The sequence below is a fragment of the Macrotis lagotis genome, chromosome 8 (assembly GCF_037893015.1).
Source record: "Macrotis lagotis isolate mMagLag1 chromosome 8, bilby.v1.9.chrom.fasta, whole genome shotgun sequence".
Lineage (NCBI taxonomy): Eukaryota > Metazoa > Chordata > Mammalia > Peramelemorphia > Peramelidae > Macrotis > Macrotis lagotis.
This window is the reverse complement of record NC_133665.1, coordinates 162,645,155-162,668,539: the sequence shown is the minus strand read 5'-3', so window position 1 is coordinate 162,668,539 and position 23,385 is coordinate 162,645,155. Positions and strand designations below refer to the sequence as shown.

Here is a 23,385-nt window from a genome sequence, read left to right as displayed (position 1 = left end):
GGGATGGTATTAAAGCAGTGATTTCAATCTAGGTATGGGAAAGTCACTGCAAATTTACTAAGTCAGGAGACATTGTCTATTGTCTGTTAAAATGTCTTCTACTCCATGCAACAGTTTTTCCCTATACCTTCTTTGATTAACAAGGAAATCAGGGTGGGCTCTGTGTCTTTCCTCTTTTTCCTTCTACCTCTCTCCTATGTCTTTCCTGTCTTTCTGTCTTCCCCCCCATCTCTCTCTGTCCTTGTCAGTCTGTCTCTATCTCTTTCTGTCTCTATCTCCCCCTCCTCTTCTCTGCATTTCTTTTTTTGCTTGTTTCTCTTTCTCCTCCCACCTCTTTGTCTCTTTTTTTGTCTCTCCATCTCTCTCTCTCTCTCTCTCTCTATTTCTCTCTCTCTCTATTTCTATTTCTCTCTCTCTATTTCTCTCTCTCTCTCTATTTCTCTCTCTCTCTCTCTATTCTCTCTCTCTCTCTCTCTCTCTCTCTCTCTCTCTCTCTCTCTCTCTCTCTCTCACACCATACACCCTTTTTAATTGTCCTTAGCATTCCTTGCCAGTCTCATTTCTCTCTGAGCTTTAGTGCTCCTGATACTTCTTACAAGACTTCTCATAAATAGTTATGGCGAACATAAAAATAAGTTGACCAGTAGTGATGGGGAGACTTCCAGATGGAGCCCAGGTGTAGCCAAATATAGTAATGCCCCATTGTCATTAACAGCCCTGATGGACATGCTTTGCCATACTGGTGTTCAGAGAACAGTGTTATAGGAAAGTAAGCATTTTTATGAAACTAAAATTGAAGACATTAGAAATGTCCTCATCCAAGCTTCTAATGCTTCCTACTTTCAAGGATTATTTGCTCTGGCTTCATGAACTGTACTTTTCTAAGAACTTTTCACGTAAAAGAGAGAAGCGATCATTACATTGTGTAGGTGATGAGGCCCATGTCCAGAGAGGTAAAATGGTTTATGCAAAAGTCCCTTCCAGCTTTGAAATTTTGTGATTTGTGAGTGAATTGTAACTAGAGTTGGGGGCTTCTCTTTCTAAACAGGTTTTATTTTTATCCCATTCCACAAACATGTTGGATAATAAATGTGCTAGTTTGATGGTTTCCTTGATGCTTAGAGAATAAGAGATCACTTGACATTTTCCAATAATCCTTCCCATAGAACCCTCTCATGACACAAATTCAATCAATCCAAACAAACCAAACCATTTTCCATGACTGGATGTCATTCCACACTTGTAGTACAGTTACTCTATACTTAGAAGGAAATATATTTTCTTGTCAGTCTCTTAAAACCAAGCCAGATCATTGCAGTGTTTTGGGGTCTTATATCTATTCATCTTGTTTTCCTTTACATTATTGTGCTCACTGTGTAGATCATTCCCTTGGTTTTGTATATTTTGATCTTCTTCAGTTCATCTGTGTCTTCTCAAGTTTTTCTGAAATCTCTGATTTGGTCCTTATGGAGCAGTAATATTCCATTACATTCATAAATCAAACCCTGTTCAGTCATTCCCCAAACAATGGGGAATGTTTTCTTCTACCAAAAAAAGTAGCAACATAAATATTTCATATATCTTGGACCTTTCTCTTTGTATTTCACTTCTTTGGCATCTTATACCTAGGAATGGGATATCACTCAAAGTGTAAGAACAGGTTAGTCGCTTTTCTCATACTTTCAAATTGTTTTCCATAGAAGGCTTTTTTAAAGGCATCATTTGTAAAGTGACAAATGTGTCATAAAAATACATGGTAATTTAATTCAAGTGAATCACCGCAAATTTAATTTGAAACACAGGGAAATGTTAGGTATGTATTTTAGAGTTTATACATTGCTAAATTTGTTTCTTGGGCTCAATTTAGCTCCGGTACACTTTGTATAGATGTTTAAATTAACTACTGAATTATTCACTCGTTGGTTCAACAATTATTTATAGTTGTTAACTATTACCTTGTGATTGTGGGTGACCTCTAAGTAGTTTTCTCTCAAAATCCTATTATGATGAGAAAGCCACCACAAGTTCCTGAAGTAATCAACCTCAATTCAACATACATTTATTAAATACCTACTGAATACTGGGCCAAGTCCTGAGGGAAAACAAATATAGAAAAGAAAATCTTCTTTCCCTGAGGAAGTAACATTCTATTGGGGGTAGAAACATTAAAGCTGATAAATATAAAACATCATGTAACACAGGAACAAAATAGATTAATTTGTGGCTAGAGGAATTAACAACTAGGGACAATTTAGGAAAAGGGTTCTAGTAGGAGGAAGCATTTGACTTAGGTTTAAAAAGTTTGGGATTTGATAGGGTAGATTCAAGGAGAGAGAACATTCAAGCTTTGGGAGACAGAGACATGGAGGTGAGAGATGGTTTATTATATTCAGGAAAGAACAAGTCTCCTATTTGATTGGATCACAGAGTGCGTGAGAGAAAAATAGTAGGAAATAAGCCTAGAAAGATAGATTGGAGCTAGACTGCAAAGAACTTTGGATACCAAATAAAGAAGTCTGTGCTTTTCCCAGAATCAGTAGGGAGCCACTGTAGCTCCAGGAGGAGGTCTGGAATAAGGCAGACTTGTTTATTTGGAAATATAAAATGAGCAGCTATGGAAAAGTTAATTACCTGGATAAACCCATTAGAATGTGAACTGCTTTAGGAAAAGGACCATACATTTGTCTTTTGAATGTCCTAGGGCTTAGCACAATGTCTGCCCTAAGAGTTTATGCTCATTTAGCATTATCAGTCATAATATCTTGGTGAAAGATGATGAAGGATTTTAATTAGAGTGATGGCTGTGCGAGAGAAGAGAGGGGAATAGATGAGAAAATTCCAGAGGGACAATCAAGATTTATTGACTGATTGGATAGGTGGGTATACCAACTGAAAATGCATTTTGACAGATTCTACCATTCTGGAAAGATGTTGAGTATGGTCCTATGACATTTGTTTTCATCACAGGTTGCCTGTAGGATGGATTTTTCAGCACATAGAGGTCTAAGATCTTCTACAAGGTTATGGTGAGATTGCAATCTGCAGTGATGGCACATGTCCTCTCTCTGACCAAAGTTCATATCCTTGAGTGATCTCTGACCCCAAGGATCTTAGCCTAATTGAGGAAACTTGGCTAAAACATATCAAACAATTCAAAAACAAGGATGTGGTAGGGATTCCAAGACAGGACAATTTGTCTGGGACCCTTATACAAATAAAAGTTTCTTAAATGGAGATGTGCGTTATTAATTAGTTTGTTTAGATGAAAATGAAAAGGAATATGGGAGAATCTATTTTTTCAAGGACGGATTCATAATGGGATTTGTGTGTAGAATTAAAGCACTAATTTTGTTTTGAGTTCTGATATTAATCTTATTTTCATTTACATTATTGAGGTCACTATATATTCTATATGATTTACAGTAATTTCTCATTTCAGTAAATTTCTGTACAGTATATTCTCACTAAAAGGTGTGAAGATGAGCCATTTTGTCTCACATTAATTTTTCTATTGTTTCTCAGTGGGTTTTCAGTCATGTCTAACTTATAACCCTATTTGGAGTTTTCTTGGCAAAGATTTCAGAGTGGTTTGCTATTTTCGTCAAATTATTTTACAGCTGAGGAAACTGAGGCAAACTGGGTTAGGTGACTTGCCCAAGGTTACATAACTTTAGCCCAAGGCTAGTTAAAGCCTAAAATGAGAGTTGAACTGAGGAAGACAAATCTCCCTGACTAAGGTCTGGATCCACTGTGCCATCCAACCGCCCATTTTTCCATTGCTGCTCAGTAATTTTATGATCTACCACTGCCTCATTTCTTTAGGTGTGTACTTGGGGAAAGAAAACCACAATTGGGAATGATTCTAAATTAGGATTTTGGCTTATCTGTGCCAGACATTGGAGTTATCAACAGTTGATTTTTTTTGCTTATTATATTTTGATGTGAGATAATGATTTGTTTTAATAAAGAGAAATTCCTTTATAATGGGGTCTGAGTTAATTTTACTGTACACAAGTATACTATTCTTGTGTTTATACATTACTTGTTTATATATATATTATACAGAAATATAGTATACTATAATTATATATATATATATATATATATATATTTACATAAATATACACTAGTGGTCTGAAACCTCTTCCATCTTATCGTGTTTCTCCTGGATCCAGTTCTCATATTCTTTCTCTTTTTCCCTTCTACCTTCAAACATGGAAGATACAGCCTTTCTTTGAAAACCTAAAACAAACTATCCTTTGGATTCAACTCACTGCAGCATGGAAGACTTGAGTTCAAATTTTGTCTCAGACTTTACAAGCTCTGTAATGGTGTGTTTCAGTTTTCTCACCTGTAAGATGAGGTAGTTTGATTCTATTGCCTCTCAGGTCCTTCCTAGCTCTGTGCTTATGATACTTGAGTTGCCATCATATTGAATTACCACTCCTGAACTTGAAGGAGCAGACAACACTTTTACTTCCCTTTTCCTTTGCTCACTCTGCTTTTAAATTTCTGAAATCTGAAGTTGATTCACACAACCTTACTGGAACTTCATTCTTGGAAGTTATGAATTTTCTAATGGTCCCTTTTTCCTATCTTCTTTTCATTCACTACTTTCTGGGATTCAACGCTGTTGACTACAGCTCATTTTTCATTAAAAATGATTTCTATAATGATTCAATGTGTGAAGAACTGTGCTAAGTGCTTTACAATTTTTATCTTATTTTATCCTTGAAACTCCCAGGTAGGCATGTGCTGTTTTACTCTCATTCTACATATGGGGAAACCGAGGCAAACAGAAGTTCAATTACTTGCCCAGGGTTACCCAACTAGTTTTCAAAACTGGATTTGAACTTGGGTCTTCCTTACTTCAGGCTCAGCACTTGATCCACTCTTCTTTAGAGTTCAATGAAATATTTCTCTTTAGATCTCTTGAAATAGTTCTGTCTCAATGCCTGGCTAATCCATTTCAGAACTGAATTTTGATTGCTGTCCAAATTTCAGCCAATGAACCTTTTTATGGGATTTTATTTGGAAAATTTATTCATATTTATGGATTCAACTATCTGTGTAGATAACATATAGTAATAGTAGCAATTAAGATTTATATAAAATATATATACAATGTACATACCTATATTTTAATTTTACTTCATCATTTAAACCTAATTTTTCTTTCTCTCAAGTTCTAATATGAAAAATGTTATTATAATCTTCATTTACTTAATGGATTTTCTATTTGCCTGTTTGGTTATTTCCTCAAATTTGATCTATTTAAGACCAATTTTGTCTTTCACTACCACCAAAACTTTCTCCCTTTCTTGTTTCCCCAATTTATGTTTCCTCTCTTTTGATGCTTCCTTTGTCTTGAACTCTTAAGTGACAGGATGGTATATATAAAAGCTGTTTTTTTCAGGTTTTTGTAAGGCAATGGTGTCAAGTGGCTTGCCAAAGGCCATACAGCTAGGTAATTATTAAGTGTCTGAGGTTGGATTTGAACTCAGATACTCCTGACTCCAGGGTCGGTGCTCTATCCACTGTACCACCTAGCCACCCAGACAGGTCTGAAGTAAGTGGACTTCATTTTCATTCCCATCCCTGCCAGTTTTCCTCGATGTGATCATCACTAAAACACTTCACATTTCTCTAAGTTCCCTTAAATGCAACATTAGAGGTTGAACTAGATTGCTTCTAAAGCCCTTTCTGGCTCTCAGTCTATGGTTCTCCTATTGAGTTAGCAAGAGGGAGTCTTTATTTCTCTGGCCACTCCATCTCTATGTTTATAATATCTCTCACTTTGGTCTCTTTTTTTCATTTCCACTTCCAGTATTCTAGGTCTTCATGTCTCTAATCAAATAGATCATTTCTGTAGCCTCCTAACTGGATGCCCTGTTTCCAGTCTGCCTCCTCTGGTCAAATGACATTTTTTTTTTCATCACTCCCCCATTCCAAAATCATCCCTGAATTTTCTGTCACCTTCTCTCTGAACTACACTGAACCTTGGCAAGTCCATCCAAATCCTCTAGCTTGAATTATCAGCTTTTATTATCTTCTCTACCCCATTCTAGTGCTCCTTTCCATCATGCTGGATTGCCTGATGGGTATCTCCAGTTAATTGTCTCAACATAATCAAAATGAAGCTCATTCCCCTCCCCTTTATTTCTATTCCAGCTCATGTTTCAATCTTCCCAATGATGTAGGATTGTGACTTCAAGGTCATCTTGTATTCTTTTCTCCCCTGCTCAGTCTCTTATAGCCAATAAATTGCTAGGTTTTATCAATTCTACACCTATTATCCATTAATAGCCCAATTTTTAAAGTAATCTAAGGTTTGCATAGCTCTTAGGATATATACTGTCTCATTTCATCCTCACAACCACCTTTTTGGGGATACACGCTATTATCCCCCATTTCATTGATGAGGAAACTAAACCATATAATTACATGATTTTCTCAGGGTCAAATAGATTGCAATGATTGCAGGCAGGTTTTGAGCCAAGGTAATAATAACAAAAGCTATCACCTATGTATCTTATGATTTGCAAAGCATCTATTCTATGTACATTCTCTCTTTTAAGCAGCAAGACAATGTCGTGAAACTGAGTCTGAGAGGCTTTTGTCCAGGGTCACAAAGATTCTCTTGATTAGGATTCAAATTCAATTCTTCTTGGACTCCCAAGACTGGGGGATTTTCATGTATCATCCATCCTTTTCTTTCCATTCCCTCAGCAAATATTCACATTGAGGACTTCATTCTGGACGTTTTCAATAGCTTTCCAACTATGCTTGCTGCTTCCTAGCTAAGATAATTTTGTTAAAACACTCATTTTCTCAAAACCTTCAGGTCCTTCATGTTTCTCCCCTTTTCCCCTTGCCTACTAAATAATACCTAACCTCTTCATTTTGAATTCAAGGACCTCTTAGATATAGTTTTGACCTTCCTTTTTGACCTTGTCTCTTCTCCTTCCCCTTCATATACTCCGTTGTAGTCAAAATTAACCACTAATGAGTGATTAATTGTTCTTATCTGCCCTCTTCTAGGCTTTCCCATTTCCATACTTTGCACATCTTCAAATCTCACTCTCATCTCCATATCTGGAATAGATCTTTATCCCATTCTCTGCCAATTAAAAGCCCCTCCTTCCATCTAGGACAAATTTAGGTTCTTTCTCTCCTGCAGCTTAAACTGGGTGATTCCTTCTAAAATCATTCAAAGTATTTTCTAAGGACCATCCCCCTTCTTTGTATCATAGCCCTATGTATACATCAATCTCTATAAATTAGAAGAACCCTCAGGGTGGGGACTGCCTTGTTTGATCTTAGTATCTCCAGTGACTAGCGTGGTGCTTGTAACACAAGGGTTTAATAAATATTAGCTGAATTGGGATGGAGATGGATGATTTGATGGAATCAGTGACATGTAAAAATGGTGCAATTTCCATTTAAACAGAAGAGCAAAATTACCATGTAACCCCCCCCCCCCCCAACCTCCCCAAGTCCCCATGCTTTTGTGCTTATTTTACAAGTAGGGAATATGATATGTTGGACTATGGTGAAAAGTCTACCTTGGACCCACTTCAGTTATTAAATTGTAATTCAACATTTGGCCAGAAGATGGTGGAGTGTTCAAAGGATCCTTCACTTAGAAAGTCAGAAGTCTGTTTTGAAAAGACTGTAAACTGTAGGCTTATAAATTCCCCATTTTCATGAAGAAATGGAAGAAAATAATCCCAGTTCAAGTCTGATACTTTTCTAAGTTTTAAGGGGGCTCTATCTTTCTATGCATTATTTATCTCCATTTAATGCAATGGTATGGACAGAACATCGAATTTTTAATCAAGGAATTTGTATCCAAATCTGTATTCTATCAATAGTTCCCCAAGTGAATTTGGGTTCATTTGGGAATTTGAACAATGACTTAATTTTCTCCATCTTAAAAATGAAGTTTGGTTGAATGACCTGGAAGGTCTCTTCCCTTGCAAGAAATCTAAAATAAAATAGAGTACTATTATATAATTTTGTATTTGAGATTGACTAATAAAATATAAATTTAGCCAAAGAATGAAAACCCTCAGAGCAGGAGCTGAGATGAGTAAGGACCAAAACATGATTAAAAATCACTGTTGGTTTAGGGGTAGAGCAATATAGGAGACATTTTACATAATGTTTTCTCTATCAGTATCAATAGTAAATAATTCCCTTTAGTGAACTGATGATAGGAAAAACTCAGGTCAGTTGACTTGGATTCAATGGATATTTAAACATTTGTTAATATACTGCCTTGTATGAGGGCATAGGGGGAGAAAAAAAGACAATTGAAAAAGAGAAATTTTCTTTTATCCTAGGAAAAAAGTGTTATTAAAAACACTTGAATGAGAAAGGGAGCTTTTCTAGTGACTACTCTTTCATAGATAATAGTAATAATAAGAATGACTTTTGTACGGTATTTTAAAATTTGAAAAGTGCGAATTTCATTTAATCTTAAAACAGCTATCTGAGCTTGGGGAGGGAAATGGCAAATCATACCAGTGTCTTTTGCCAAGAAAACTCCAAAATAGGATCATGAAAAGGTTTAACATGACTGAAACAACTGAACAACAACACAGTTGGGAAAACTGAGGAATGGTTTGGTTAGATGACTTGTCTAGGATAAAAGAGCAAGCATCTATATGGCAGGATTTGAACTTAGGTCTGTTCTGAGTTCAAGAATGGGATCCTATCTACTCTGCTATCCAGAAGCATCTAATGATAAGCTTCAATAGTGTTCACGTCATAAATGTGAATAAAAAATCATGTTCAATCGCAAACTCTTGAGAGTTTTAAGGCATTTCAGTCTGTTTTCTAGTCCAACCTATTATTGGATCAGAAACTCTGCCTACAAATGTTCATCCAACCTCTGTCCAAAGACTGCCAGTCAGGGCAAGTCCACCCCTTCCCATGTTAGCCCATTGCACTTTGGGATAGTAGTTCCTTAGATCAGGACTAAATATGCTTGGCTAGGGACTAATTGTCCAAGAATCATCTATGTTGGTCCAGATCAGACATTTTCTATCAAGTTTGTGCATCAAGGTCTTGCTACACATTTTTGCTCTTCTGAAAATTGAAGCCTAATTTATTATCGTGTATTTATTAGCACGATCACAAAAGAGGTCACTGGTCTTTTCTTTCATTCCTGTCACAGGCTTCAGGCCTATTATGCTAAATCAAGGATATGGGAAGATAATTAACACAGCATCTCCGGCCACTTTAATAGGTGAGTGATGAGAGGTAATATTTGTACTCCAGATACCATATCTTAATTACTGCCAGTAGTTTTTTTTTTTTCTTTTTGAGTCAATGAGTCTTGGGCCAAGGATACTTCACTGTAGATTGTTGATATTCTGTGTCAGACTCGATAGGGCATCCAAGTTTGACCAAATTCTGTTTTTTTTTCCTTTGGAGGTCCATGGAAATTTCCTATTATGTGTTATAGATTGTGTATTCCATTTTGTTAGAAGACTCGTTACTCTAAAAAACAAAATAAGAAAAGAAAAAAAAGTGAGTTCATATTTTATTCTTATAAGATGCAAGGATAAAACAGATCTATGTTCTTTGACCTGGTGTGGCATTCCCAGAATCAAACCCCTTGCCCCAAATTTGACCAAATTCTATTTTTCTAAGGCAGCCCATGGGCAATTTCCTATTATATATTAGAGATTGTATTCCATTTTGTTAGAAGACCTGCTACCCTAAGAAATATGAAAGATAAAAGAAAAAAAGTGAGTTTATATTTTATTCTAATAAATTGCAAGGATAAAACAGATCTATGTTCTTTGGCCTGCATGTGTGATGTTCCCAGATTTTCAAGCCCCTTGACTCTCCGACGCAGGCCAGTTGGTCGAGATCACCATTCTTAGCCAACAGGTGGCCCCACAAGCCTGGTTTGATCAGCAGCATCACCAAAGAGCCAATAAAACCAAGGAACATATGGAATGAAATCCCAACTGCCGAGCTGCTCAGGAAGGCAGTTACAGGCCGGGGAACTGAGGCCCATGGAGCAAAAATTGATCAATTATACAAATTAAGTAGAGCCCTTAAGGAATTTATTTTATTGGTCTGGACATCTGTTGCAGCATTGTCCAAATCCAAACTTCAAATGGTATCTTGGGTTGCCAAATTAGGCAAGGAAATCTAGTCACTATAAAAGCAGAGCTGAAAACCCCTATATTAATATCATGTCCATCTGCTGAGTGTTACATAAATAGGCAGTCTTTTTTATTTTCCTTGGGAATAACATTTATTTTTACTGGGCCCAGTTTGACATTCTATGACATTCTGTTCGCTTTATTACATTGTAACTTTAAATGTTTCTTCAAAAATGCATTTAGAATGTTGTTGTTAATCCTTTTTCAAGTATCATTACCACCTGTTTAATTGATGGGGGAAAAAAAGCAAAGAATTCCTTACTCTCCAAGGAAGAAGAATGAGAAAGGCTCTTAACAAGATGCTTAGGAAAGAACAATGTGTAAAAGAAAATTGCATAACGGTCATGAATGTTAATCTTCTGTCAGGTCTTTTTTTTTCTTTCTTTTTGTAAGCTAAAAAAGTAATACCCTTTTCTTTGCTAAATTAGCATCATTTCAAGACAAGGTATGGGATTTAGGTCAGATTGATACGACAACATTAGATTGCTATTAGCATGTAAAGCAGACTTTATGTTTTTGGTAAAAATCAGATGAGAAGAATTGATTGTTTTGTGATTGAAATTAATCAGAGTGGACATGTTTAGGTTGACAGTTGCTCCAAAGCTGAGGAGACAACAGCAGGTAGGGTTTGATCTACCTTAAGGACCTGTTGCAGTCCTGGCAAGAGGAAAATCTAGCCGTTATAGAAATACATCTGAAAATCATGATGTTCATATCATGTCCATCTGCTGAATGTTAAATAAATATGTTGGTTGGTTATTTAAATATGTTGGATGGTTAAGCCAACTGGCGAGGTATAGGATGTGTCTAGAAAAACTTAGAGGACATTTTTGGGTAGGGATTTTTTTTTTCCCATTTTGTGATCATCTAATTGCATATTTAAAATAGTCAATTTCTGGTTGATTTTAAGAACCTAATAAGATCAGGACAAGCCAGAATATGACATGAAAAAAATTCTTCACAGTAAACTGGATGTTTTATTAAGTTAAAAAAATGTGGGATTTAAAATTGCACGTTCATATCAAATATAAGATGCAAGAGGGAAGGGCAACAATTGCTAGATTTTTATTTTTGCCTGCACTCAACAGAGTGATGGTATTGAATGGATTGAGAATATCAATAATCTATAATTTTTAACTATTCTTTGCTCCCCACCATCTATTTCAATGAGTCTGTCATCTCATCGTGATAAGTATCCCTTCCAAGAATACAAATTGCCATGCATCCATGCCTGCTCTTTCTCTGTGACTTGTTTTCATAGGTTCCAACAAATTCTAGACCAAGGAGGGCCGTATGAAAAGATGAGGGCCAACCTGTAGGTCTTTTAACATCAAATGGACAGCAATGGAACATGGAGAGTGTTCATTGGCTAACTTTTGTTCTTGGACGTGTGACTGAAGATTAGCCTACTTTCTTTATTTTCCGAAGTGAATTGAAATATCTTGGGGGAGAAGGAGCAAACACTTTTTAGTCACATGCTCTTCCATACACTGTACTAAGGGGGAAGCTCAATTTATACCCAATTGATACTGAGGAAACCAAAGTAAGCAGGAGTTAGGTGATAGGGTTATACTACTATTTAGTATTTGAGGCTGGATTTGAACTCAGGTTTTCCTAACTCCAGCCCCAACTCTCTATAAACAGTGCTACGGACTGGCTACGTGAAGCTTGTCACATGACATAGTGAAGCACATTTCCAATTTACTTTAATGGGGAATTAATTAAATCCATACTATGAACAAAACATTGTGCTAGACAATGGTATTATAAGGTAAAAAACAAAAAAAAAATTCCTGTTCCTGCCTTTGAAGAATCTTTATTCTGTTAGACATTTAATAAGAGGTAGTCCCTGAGCCAAGACAGGAAAATAATCAGGTGTCCTAAGAGGAAGGAGTGAGGACTGCATTTCTTATCAATGGGGGGGGTGTAATATCATGTAAAGAAGAAAAGCATTATTGGGACTCTGCCAACCCTAAATCTATGATCCCTACGATTATGATGACAACAGCTTTGAGCAATGCTTTAAAGGACAGGAGAACAAAAATGTTTCTCTCTCTCTCTCTCTCTCTCTCTCTCTCTCTCTCAGACAGTTGTTAAAGTCATATGAGATTCACCCTAATTTACCCAGAACCACAGAAAGAACAATGAAAGGGATTTCTGGTTCTCAGACTTCATACTTTGATGCAGAACGACTCCAGAGGCAGGCTACTTCAAACTTACGCATCCTGGCAGACTATATTAATCTGTGAGCAGGCTAAGCACTTCTTAAAATTACCAAAATATACTAGGTCATGTGGCTGCACAAAAAGGGGGCAAATTCACTTTAGGATTCTCCAAGCAAATGTGACTGGGCAGCTAAGTGGCTGGAGTCATGAAGAATCATCTAAGAGTTCAGATCCAACCTCAATACTTATTGCGTTAACCTAGGCAAGCCACTCAATCCTATTTGCCTCAATATCCCTTCTTTAAAAATATATTGGAGGGGTGGCTAGGTGGCGCAGTGGATAGAGCACCAGCCCTGGAGTCAGGAGTCTCTGAGTTCAAATCTGGCCTCAGATACTTAATAATTACCTAGCTGTGTGGCCTTGGGCAAGCTACTTAACCCCATTTGCCTTACAAAAAACTAATATATATATATATACATATATATATATATGTATATATATATATACATATATGAGAAGGAAATGGTAAACCACTCCAGTGCCTTTGCTGAGAAAACCCCAAATGAGGCCACAAAGAATCAGATACTACTGGAAAATGAGTTAAGAACAAGAAATCAAATGTGGGGACAGGTTACCATCAATGAGGCAGATTTATCTAGCAGCACAAAGAAACTGTGCTCTATTTCCAACATTATAATTAAGTTCCTGAATTATTTGACAGTCAGACTGCCATTGTGAATAGTGTGCTGAGAGGAACATAGAGCTAAGGATTTGGTCTTGGAATCAGGAACACAAGGTTCAATCCTGCCTTTGACATTTCCTTTTAGCATAACTCTAGGTCCATCTCTTAAAATCCTATTGACCCATTATCCTCATTTGACAAGTACAAATTTAATATAAATATAAAATATATAACTATAACACTATTTACCCTCAGTAAATAGTGATGAAGCATGAGTGGTTAATTTAAGTTGATCATTTTGCACATTCAAAGTGATAGGTAAATGTGTTAATTTGGGCAGATGGCCTTTCTTGTGCCTCAGTTTTCTCACCTGGTAATTTGAAACTTCTAAGAATGCTCCCGAGAAGCAGTGTGTCTAGGTAAATTAATCTTGAAAACCTTTATGTCATTATCTCTGAGTTGAGAATCGATTGAATGCCAATGAATGAGGTAGTGTGCTGTAGTGGAAAGAGAGGTGTTTTAGAAATCCCAGAATCTGAGTTTCCATCCCACCACTGACCTCCTGTATATGATCTGGGATAAATCGGTTAACCTTTCCAAGTTTCTGGGTCCCCATTTTTAAAGTGAAAGACTTTAGTTACAAACTCTAAGGTGCCCATGGCTTCTCAAGTTACAATTTTATGAAATAGGGATTATTCTGATAGACTTCCCTTGTCCTCTACTTAAATTGACAGATATACTTGGAAAGGAAGTAACTTGCTGTTAGGTAGATAGGTTTCTTGGTCCCCAAATAGTCTTAAAACCAACCATCATTTCTTTTTTCTGTCGCTGAATGACTACACTTATTGAAGTCAATAGCTTGAAATAGTCTGTCTCTAGACTTCTGATCTAATTCTTAGATCATCCCCCATTTCGGAGGCCATAAGATATTTAAACAAATAAGATGAAAAAAATGACTGACTGGTCTCCCCGAAGCCTGCAAGGAGGGCAGAGATGCTGCCTCAGGGTCTGCTGTGGAATCGCTCACCCATAGTCTTTGCACATTGAAAATGACATGATCTAGACGGAGACATAACTTAGGGTCTGATCCACTTAAGCCGCTCACTGTGATTTATCATAAATGTGCTTATTTGGAAGGTTTAGCAGTCACTGCTTCTGGGAGGTGATGGGGTTAACTACTAAAAGTTGTACATAACTTGGATCTTGTGTATGGCAATTAATCAAGAAATTATATTCCTCGACTTTCCAACAACCCGCACCGAGGGCTACATCTGTGGTGTGTTAAACACAAAGGGATGAAATATTTCTTCTAATAAAATGCTAATGGTTTTGTTTTGGAAAAAAATATTGAATTATTATGGCATTAGATTTATCTGTATGAAGGTTCTTGAGACACAGTCAATAAGCGTTCATAAACGGGAACCAAATACTTCCAGAATTCAATGTCTCTGCTTACTAAATGACTTCAGTGTCGTAGACGAGACCCGTTCTCATGCAATGTGGAAGGGGGTGGGGAGGAAGAGGCTAATGCTAACACTGTAGGTGAACTAGGTTTCTTATAAGCAGCATTTTTTTATATTATTAAAAAAAGCTATATTAGCTCTTTTCCATCAATTTGCCTATTTCTCATTTACTTTTGGTCCCCCCCCCCCCCGCCAATTTTTTTTTAAGGATTTTACAAGACAAATGGGGTTAAGTGACTTGCCCAAGACCACACAGCCAGGTAATTATTAAGTGTCTGAGTTTGGATTTAAACTCAGGTCCTCCTGACTCCAGGGCTGGTGCTCTATCTACTGCACCACATAGCCACCCCCCAATTATTTTTATAATATAACTGAGCTTTTCCTCTATACCATAAGAGACAGTATGGATAGAATACTGGATATGGAATCATGAAGATTTGAACTCAAATCTCTCCCCAGAAGCTAACTACTTGTGTCACCCCAGACAAGTTGCTTATAAGTGGGCCTCTGTTTCTTCATTTTAGTAAAATCAAAAGTTAGATTCAATTGTTTTTAAGGACATGCTACTTTTTTTCCCCAAAGGATGGCATTCCTGGTTCCCCCCCAAAAAACCTTATACTACAGTTAAACTTTTCCTCCATTCCATAAGAAGTAGTATGCTATAGTGGACAGAGTACTGGATATGGAATTTTGAAGATCTGGATTCAAATCCCTCCCCAGAAACTAACTACTTATTTCGCCCTGGACCTTATAACTGGACCTCCTTTTCTTCGTTAGTAAAGTCGGAAATTAAACTCAATTGTTTTTAAGGACATCCCACTTTTTTTTTTAAAAGACTGGCTAAGAATGCCATCCTGCTCCGATTTCCCTGAGATGAGCTTCTGTCTGTTCTATGGATTTTCTAAAGCCAATGTAGAGGACAGAGTTCCAGTGGCCTCAGTCAGAATGAGCTGGGTTCAGGTCCTGCCCCAAGTCTCTCCCCAATTCATCCTTTGCAAAATTGTTGCCAAAGTAAAATTCTTACAAGTCTGACTATCTCAATTCCCTGTCAATTCTCTTGGTTTTTTTTTTAATACAGAACTGTGAGTTTATTGTTATGGGTACCTCCTGAGTTGGAAGTTCTATTCACGGATGCAGTTGAACGTCAACTGTTAAGTTAGTAACTTTGAATCTCAGAGAGGTTTAATGACTTGCCAGAGGCAAATATATGGCTAATGTAGGACCTGGACCCAGGCAATTTTGACTCCAAGGTCAGCCTCATAACTAGCCAGTCTACCAGTCTGCCTCTGGAGGAGACTAAATGAGTGAAAATAGACCCACTAGTCAAATGGGTTTCAAAGGAAAATTTTAAAAGGCAATTGTGTTCTTTTCTGATGGAAGTGGCAATTTGGAAAAAAAATTTAAATTGGAGAAGTCAGCAGGGAATGAATTTTGAAACTAGCATGTGCTGTATTTGGCACACATTGCTCTTTAGATATAGTTTATAGCAAAGGGTTTGAATTAGTATCATCTGTAATTACCCATCAGGAAAAGATGCCATAAGAATGCATTCATTTGTATTTGCATCTGCATATCCATCTGACCCCAAAGCTCTCCTCTCCAGCTCCATTTTCTTTATAGAATCAGTTACACATTAAAGGGAAAGTGGGGCTAATTTTTTTCTTTAGCAATGTGCTAATTTTATTAGGTTATATCTTTCAGCCTGCGATGGAGAAAGCTCATCCGTCTACAGAGCCTGTTCATTTCCATACAAGATTTTCTTTCGGAGAAATGCACTGCTCTCTTTCATTTCTTCCCCCCCTAGTTACTCATGTCTCGGCAGCAGCCAACACACGAAATCTAACGATCTGATCCTGGAACCAAAAGCAGTGACAGGGAGGAGAGGCAACTGCCTTTTCTGTACAAGCAGACATGGTTCCAGTCTACACAGAAAGAACGGGGCGCCTCACTAGTGACTTCTTGAGTTTCTTAATTTCTGAATCCTGATTCCTAATTAGTGGGTAGATTGCATCCATTATTATTTTGTCTTTGGTTATCAATGATGATCAACCTTTGCTAAACAAAGGTATGTAATCATGCTGGCTATACTCATGGATTTTTAAAAAGGTTCTACCATTTGATAATAGGTTTTCCAATAACCTGAAGGGTGGCTTTTAACATTTCTTTTCCAGCTGAAGTATTTTCTGAGTTCTGTCCAAGCCCTCTGTAGTTAAAGAAAAAGGCATTTTGACACTTAATAATAGACAATGTTTTGTTGTATATTGCACTGGATTTTTTTTCTTTAAACTGCAGACAAATGTATAGACACTTGATTAGCCACATTGTACGCCTATAATTGAGACATTTTGCTGGAATGTCAATTATAGGACATATGTCAAAAATATTCATTACAAATAACATTTTGCCTCTTTTTTGAAGGCTTTCAAGCAAATGTAAAAATACAAAGCAAGTGTTTTGTTTTTACATTCTACTGAGACAGTATCTGGTGGTTCGGGTTTTTACAAAGCTAAGAATGAGCTTTAGTCCAAGCAGAGGGGGCTAGATCAGTAAGCCTGTTGAAGGTTGATATGTATTCGATTCCCAGAATGAAGGGGAAAAAAGGGAGGGTGAGGGTATTGGCTAACCGCCTTGGCCTTTAGCTTCTCTGATTTTGGCTCCTAAATTAATTTCAGTTCTTTTTTGTTTCATATTGGTCCCAGTGAGCTTTCCAAAGTCATCTTCAAACAATGTCTTTCTCCTGAACTACAGTTTACTCTTTCCTGGATCTCTCTTTTTCTGGCCCTGAGTCTAATTCTAATACAAATTAAACTATCATCTAGACTAGAAAGGGAAAGTAGAAAACAAAATAGAGGTGTTTAGAGATCAGCAATTGTAGTGTTAACTAAAAAATTATAAAATTTCTAAAGACAGAAAAAATATTGTTCTGTATTCCAAGATGGATTCTGTCATCAAAATTCCATATAAGACATTAATTACATTATGACATCATGATGAATTTTGATGTAGCAATTTTTATTCTCATTTACTGTTATGATCTGACAATGTTAAAAAAAACACTACTGAATTGAAAATTTGAATTCACCATTCACAGATGAAATTGTGAATTCTTTTTTTTTTTTAGGCTTTGGGTTAAATGAATTGCTCAAGGTCACATAGCTAGGTAATTAGCAAGTGTCTGAGGCAGGATTTGAACTCAGGTCCTCCTGATTCTAGGGCTGGTGCTCTACTCATTGCACCACCTAGCTGCCCTTGAAATTATAAATTCTTAAAGACAGTGGCTCTTATAAAGAGAAATCATCAAAACCCCACTCCATTAAGGGTCAGTCAAAGGCAGGTGCTTTTAGGTAATAACAAGTATCCTTTGATTTAGGCAAGGAAGCTATTTTTCTCTTTCTTAATTCTGTTTGCCTCAGTTTTCTCATTTGTAAAATAAGCTGGAGAAGGAAATAGAAAACACTCCAACGTCTCTGTCAAGAAAACCTCAGATAGGGCCATAAAGTTAGTTGGACATAACTAAAAATGTCTGAACAGCAGCAAGAACAAAAACAGGGGTCGTGAGGCAAGCACATTCTAAATATGCAATTGTGCAGGAGAAACCTTGCAAAAGAAGCCATATATGAGAAATCTATATATATCTATATCATCTATACAATTTCTAGCAATTTCTATGTGACTAAGATAAAATATATATTTAATTCCATGGTTCCTTTGAGACATGTTTTAGATATAGGAAATATTTCTTTGGCAATAAATTTGGGAAAAATAGGTAAAAAAATAAGTGAAGATGAGTTCTGACTTCATGAAATTCTAGTCAAATGTCATTCATTAGATCATTTAATAAACATTTAAACACTCACTTGCTAGCAGACACTGTACAATACAAAGATAAAAATCAAACAGTTCCTGCCCTCAAAGAGCCTCTATTTGATTAATGAAGCAGCACTATACATCACATGCTGGTCCTCCTGCCAATTTTATCCTGCTTTTGTTTTTTGCTGTTAAGACATTTTCAGTTTATGTCCAACTAACTCTTGAGGTTTTCTCGACAGAGACATTGGAGTGATTTGTATCTCCTTCTCCAGTTTATTTTACAAATGAGAAAACTGAGGCAAACAAGATTAAATGACCTGCTGAGAGTCACACAGTTAAGAAGTGTCTGAGGTCAGATGTGAAATTAGGCAACTGAATCTTCCTGACTATCCACTGTGCCACCTAGCTGCCCTATTGTAGGTAACCTGCAACTCTCTCCAAAACAATGTGTTTTAAAAATGCTGTTTTAAGAGTGTGTATGCTCAGTAAAGATATTCACGGATGTAGGAGATATCTAGAGTAAACTCCAGAGCTAAAAGAAGTTCTGCTGGTCACATTCATCCTGAAAACAGTTCAGAATCTCCTAAACAAGAGCCACATTCATTCAAAAGAGCTTGGCCTAACTATTCATAGAGAAAATAATGGGTGCTTGAAGAATACTTCTTATCCAGACAGTGATCATGGGATGGGCAGTCTATGTTCCTTAGAATCCAGAGACAATCCAAATGGATAATAAAAAAATAACAAAACCTTGACCCTGGATTTTGCCAGAGAAGGAATGCAGACTGAATGGCCTTTGGGAAACCCAATGTTTTATCATGACCCCAAACTTCTCCCTGATACAAAGGACCACCTTTTGCACATTGATAGACTTACTCACTGGACTAGAAGCCATGTTTTATAGCTTCAAGAAAATGGAAAGTATAGACTTTGAGACGAGGTTGAGGATAGTGCACAAAGGGCAATGGGGAAACATGAGGCAATATATAATTGCGTAAGAGAAACCATATAAAAGAAACCATAAAAATGTACAACTGGAAAAGAAGATATTGCAGTCACATTGTGTCTTTTTTGTTAGGTTTTTGCAAGGCAAGTTGGGTTAGGTGGCTTGCCCAAGGCCACGCAGCTAGGTAATTATTAAGTGTCTGAGACCGAATTTAAACCCAGGTACTCCTGACTCCAGGGAAGGTGCTTTATCCACTATGCCACCTAGCCGCCCCTGAAAAGTAATTTTGAACAAAGCTTACAGTAGTGGGAGGGGCAAGATGGTGAAATGAGCACTTAAACCTACTTGAAATTCCCAAGTTCAGGTTATGGATAATGCACCCATTCAATACTGAAAAATTATACATGTAAAAATTTCATGTAGCAAGGCTTTATTTGAAATCAAAACATCTGTTTGGAAGAGCGCACACTTTGAGTCAAAGTGGCTATTTGATACCATGTTTGAATAGGAGAGATCTTAACTTTTTTGTGTTGTGTAGCACTTCTGAGGTCTGGATCCCTTCTTAGAATAATATTTCTTAAATGCACAAGAATGAAATACATAGTATTCCAAAGGAAATCAAATGTGAATCAAAAGATTCCCTCCTTCCCTCCCCACCCTGCAGTTCAGCTTCACAAATATTCTGAAATCTATCAACAGATTTTGAGGTTTTGTGGATGTCAGATTAAGAATCTTTGTTTTAGAGAGAAAAGGGAATTTTTTAAGGTTTTTGCAAGGCAATGGGGTTAAATGACTTGCCCAAGGCCACACAGCTAGATAATTAAGTGTCTGAGGCCAGATTTGAACTCAGGTGCTCCTGACTCCAGGGCTGGCACTCTATCCACTGTACCACTTAGCTACCTCTGGGGAATATTTTTTAATTCACTTGATCTTACAAAGTGAAAGGCTTCATGTATCAGGTAGTATGTTCTTGAACTATGACTGGAGGAGGGGAATTCTGTGAAGTAGAGATGAGGAGGAGGGAGAACATTCTAAAAACAATGGGCCAGTCCAAAGGCATAGGAACAGGAGATCCGAGTGCCTTATGTGAGGGATAGAAAAGCCAGTTGACTGTGCCACAGAGAAGAAAGGAGTCCACAAAGAACTTTGAGAGATGAGATGTGGACAAGTTGGAATGACTTTGATATCTAAACGCAGCCTTCTCTAGACATGCTTATCCACCTTCCCTCAATGGTTATACCTGAATCAGAGAACTGTTTGCCTAGCCTCATAAGTAGGTAATTTGTCCCTCTAAGGCTTGGGTGGGGTGGGGAGTGTCTAGCATGTGAAATCATTTGGTCTGGTGGTGCCATGGCAGTGACAGGCAGGACTTGAAATTCAATAGATATAGGAACTTTTTAGGGATGAATTAAATATTTTGACCAAATATAGTAGCTAATTTGTAAGTTGATAATTTTGTATACCCCAAGAATGATGTTATAAATATCCAAATGGCCCTTGGCAGAACCAAAGTTCCCTATCCTTGCTTTAAGGAACTCTGGCTATTCCTCTGACCCAAAGGAATTTCATCATCTGTCTCTCCTCTTTCATCTCTTTCTCTTGATTGGCCATCTATTAATCTATCATTTATCTCTCACCTCTCAGCAATCTCTATCAATCTCTATTAAGTAACTCTATTCATCTATAAATTACCTATCAATCTATCACCTAGTTATCATTCCCTCACCTATTGCCTATCTCTAACAATCTCTACAATCTCTATATATCAATCTTTATCACCTATTCCCTAGCTATCTCTCTCAATCTATCATCTATTAATCTCTCTATCATCTCTCATCTATCACCTGTCTCTATCATTCTATCATTTCTCTATCACTTATCTCTGTGTCTCCAATGTCCAGCATATCATCTTGTATTTAATAGGTACTTAATAAGTATTTGATTTATAATAAGTTGATTTATATTTACTGATCAATCCCATAAAAAAGAGCATGTTCCAAAACCATTCCATAATTAGGGCACACACTTGGCTCATTTTTCTAAAGCAACGTATATGATGACATACTGTGTCACATTGCTCACATAGATGAACTTCCTGCTTTCTTTGGATGCTCCAAGCTCTAACCCCACTGACCAGCTCATTGTTCTCCACATGTGAAATTCTAGCTCCCGTCTCTGTGGTTTTGCATAAACGAACCCTCCCAATCTTACCTTCACTTCCTGGCAAATATTCCCATCTCATCCCTGCCTCCTGGATTCTGACTTCCTTCCAAGCCCAGATCTACTTAGTTCAAGTGCTCGCCATCTCTTACAGCTAGGTGGTACAATGCACTAAGCATAGGAAGATTAGGAACCAGTCCTCAGACATTTTAGTGATGTGATCCTGGGCACTTAAACTATTTTTTGTCTGTTTCCTCATCTATAAAATGGGGATTAATTATAGCATCTTAAATTCCAAGATTGGTTGATGAACACATGAGAAACATTTACATATGGTACAGTAGCAAACCTTAAAATTATCTATAAATGTAAATAATAATGCCAGGTCAATGAATATTTCTGCCTCCATTGCCACTTTTTTTCCAAGTGCAGCCATCACACAGATTCCACACTGATATTTCCAAACCATGGGTTGGCTCTCATCACATCACACTGCTCAAGAGACTTCTGTGATGACTTGCCTTTTGGATAAAATCTAAGCTCATCCCAATAAGGCACCAAAGGCAGGCTAGACTGATTTCATTTTATTCTTGATCAAATACTCTATTGCTTGGTCTCCATGTTGCTCCCTTTCCATCTTCCAACTCCACAACTATTCCCCCCCCCCCATGCCTAGAATATTTTTCTTTATTACTTCTATTTCTTGGAATTTTCCTTTTCCTTTGTGGCTTAGCTCAAATTCCATTTCCTATAGAGGACCTTTGATGAATCTAGCTCCTTCCCTTCCCACCCCACTGATTTCTCCTGTGGATGTTGTTTTTACACAATAGAATGGCCAGATACAACTTTTCTTCTAAATTGTCATTCCCCAATACAATAGAATGGGCAGATACTTTGACTTTTGTTTTTGAATTGTCACTACCAAGTACAATGCTGGGCTCAGTGGACAATAAATATAGGTATTTAATATTATTGAATTAAATTGAATTTTCCAGTTGGCTTTAAACCAGACTTTTTAGCCACACATTTTAGGCACACTCTTTTTATGTCAAATAGAAAACTGGAGTCAGGAAGTCTTCAGTTCAAATCTGACTTCAGATATTTACTAGCTGGGTCATTTCATCTCTGCCTGACTCAGTTTCCTCCACTTTAACATGGGGATGAAACCACTCTCCTAGGATTATTGTGAAGTTCAAATATTACAATATTGGTAAAGCATTTGGCACATGAAAGGTTATTTTCTTCCTTTAAATAAATTGTATGAACATGGTGTTTATTTACTGATCTGGCATCGTGTCTGAAACATCTTAAGTTCTTAATAAATACTTGTCTTGTCGAAAATGCTCTAATATAGATGTGTTTTATTAGACATGTAGGCTGCATAGCACATATCATTGTTTCAGGAGGGGCGTGGAGGGAGATTAAATTCAGTTAAGCTGTTTATTTGGAAAACAACCACTTCATTATTGTTTTCACCATAACTAAATGGCTGACTGAATTCCACAGTTTCTGCTTTCTCCCAGATGGGAAGACGCAGGCATAGACTGTTTCAATTTTCATTACTGCCTTCCTCATTCTCTTTTTAAACTGTGGCCACATTAATCTTTATCAATACCAATAATAGAGCCCCGTGACTGAGAACGTAAAACTGACACTGACTCATAAAATTAGACTTTTATTCAAGATGTGACAGGGATGGTGGGTTTTTTGTTTGTTTGTTTCTTTCAAAGAAAGTGATAGATGATTTGAGAGTGACTTGTCAGAAAGATAGATCATAGAAAGTCTAAATCATTATGGTTTTTCATTTTTATTTACTCTCTGCTATTCTTTTCACCTTAATGATTCATCTGAAATCAATCCATAATGTCGAGGAAATGTACTGTTTTCCTCCTGTAAGAAACGAACAGTCTGCATGTAGGTGTAGTGTATCTCCTAAAATAGAGATGTTTTCCCACTCTTTATATCAATATTGATG

General features: G+C 37.0%; 1 long non-coding RNA gene across 1 annotated transcript in view; it reads right to left on the bottom strand.

Annotated features, from left to right (window-relative positions):
• Nucleotides 1-9,091: 9,091 nt before the first annotated feature.
• LOC141495013 (uncharacterized) overlaps nt 9,092-23,385 on the bottom strand; it is a 30,093-nt gene continuing 15,799 nt past the window's right edge. Inside the window, exon 2 of the long non-coding RNA XR_012470629.1 lies at nt 9,092-9,507. This is a non-coding gene — a long non-coding RNA (uncharacterized LOC141495013). The remainder of the gene's footprint in view (nt 9,508-23,385) is intronic.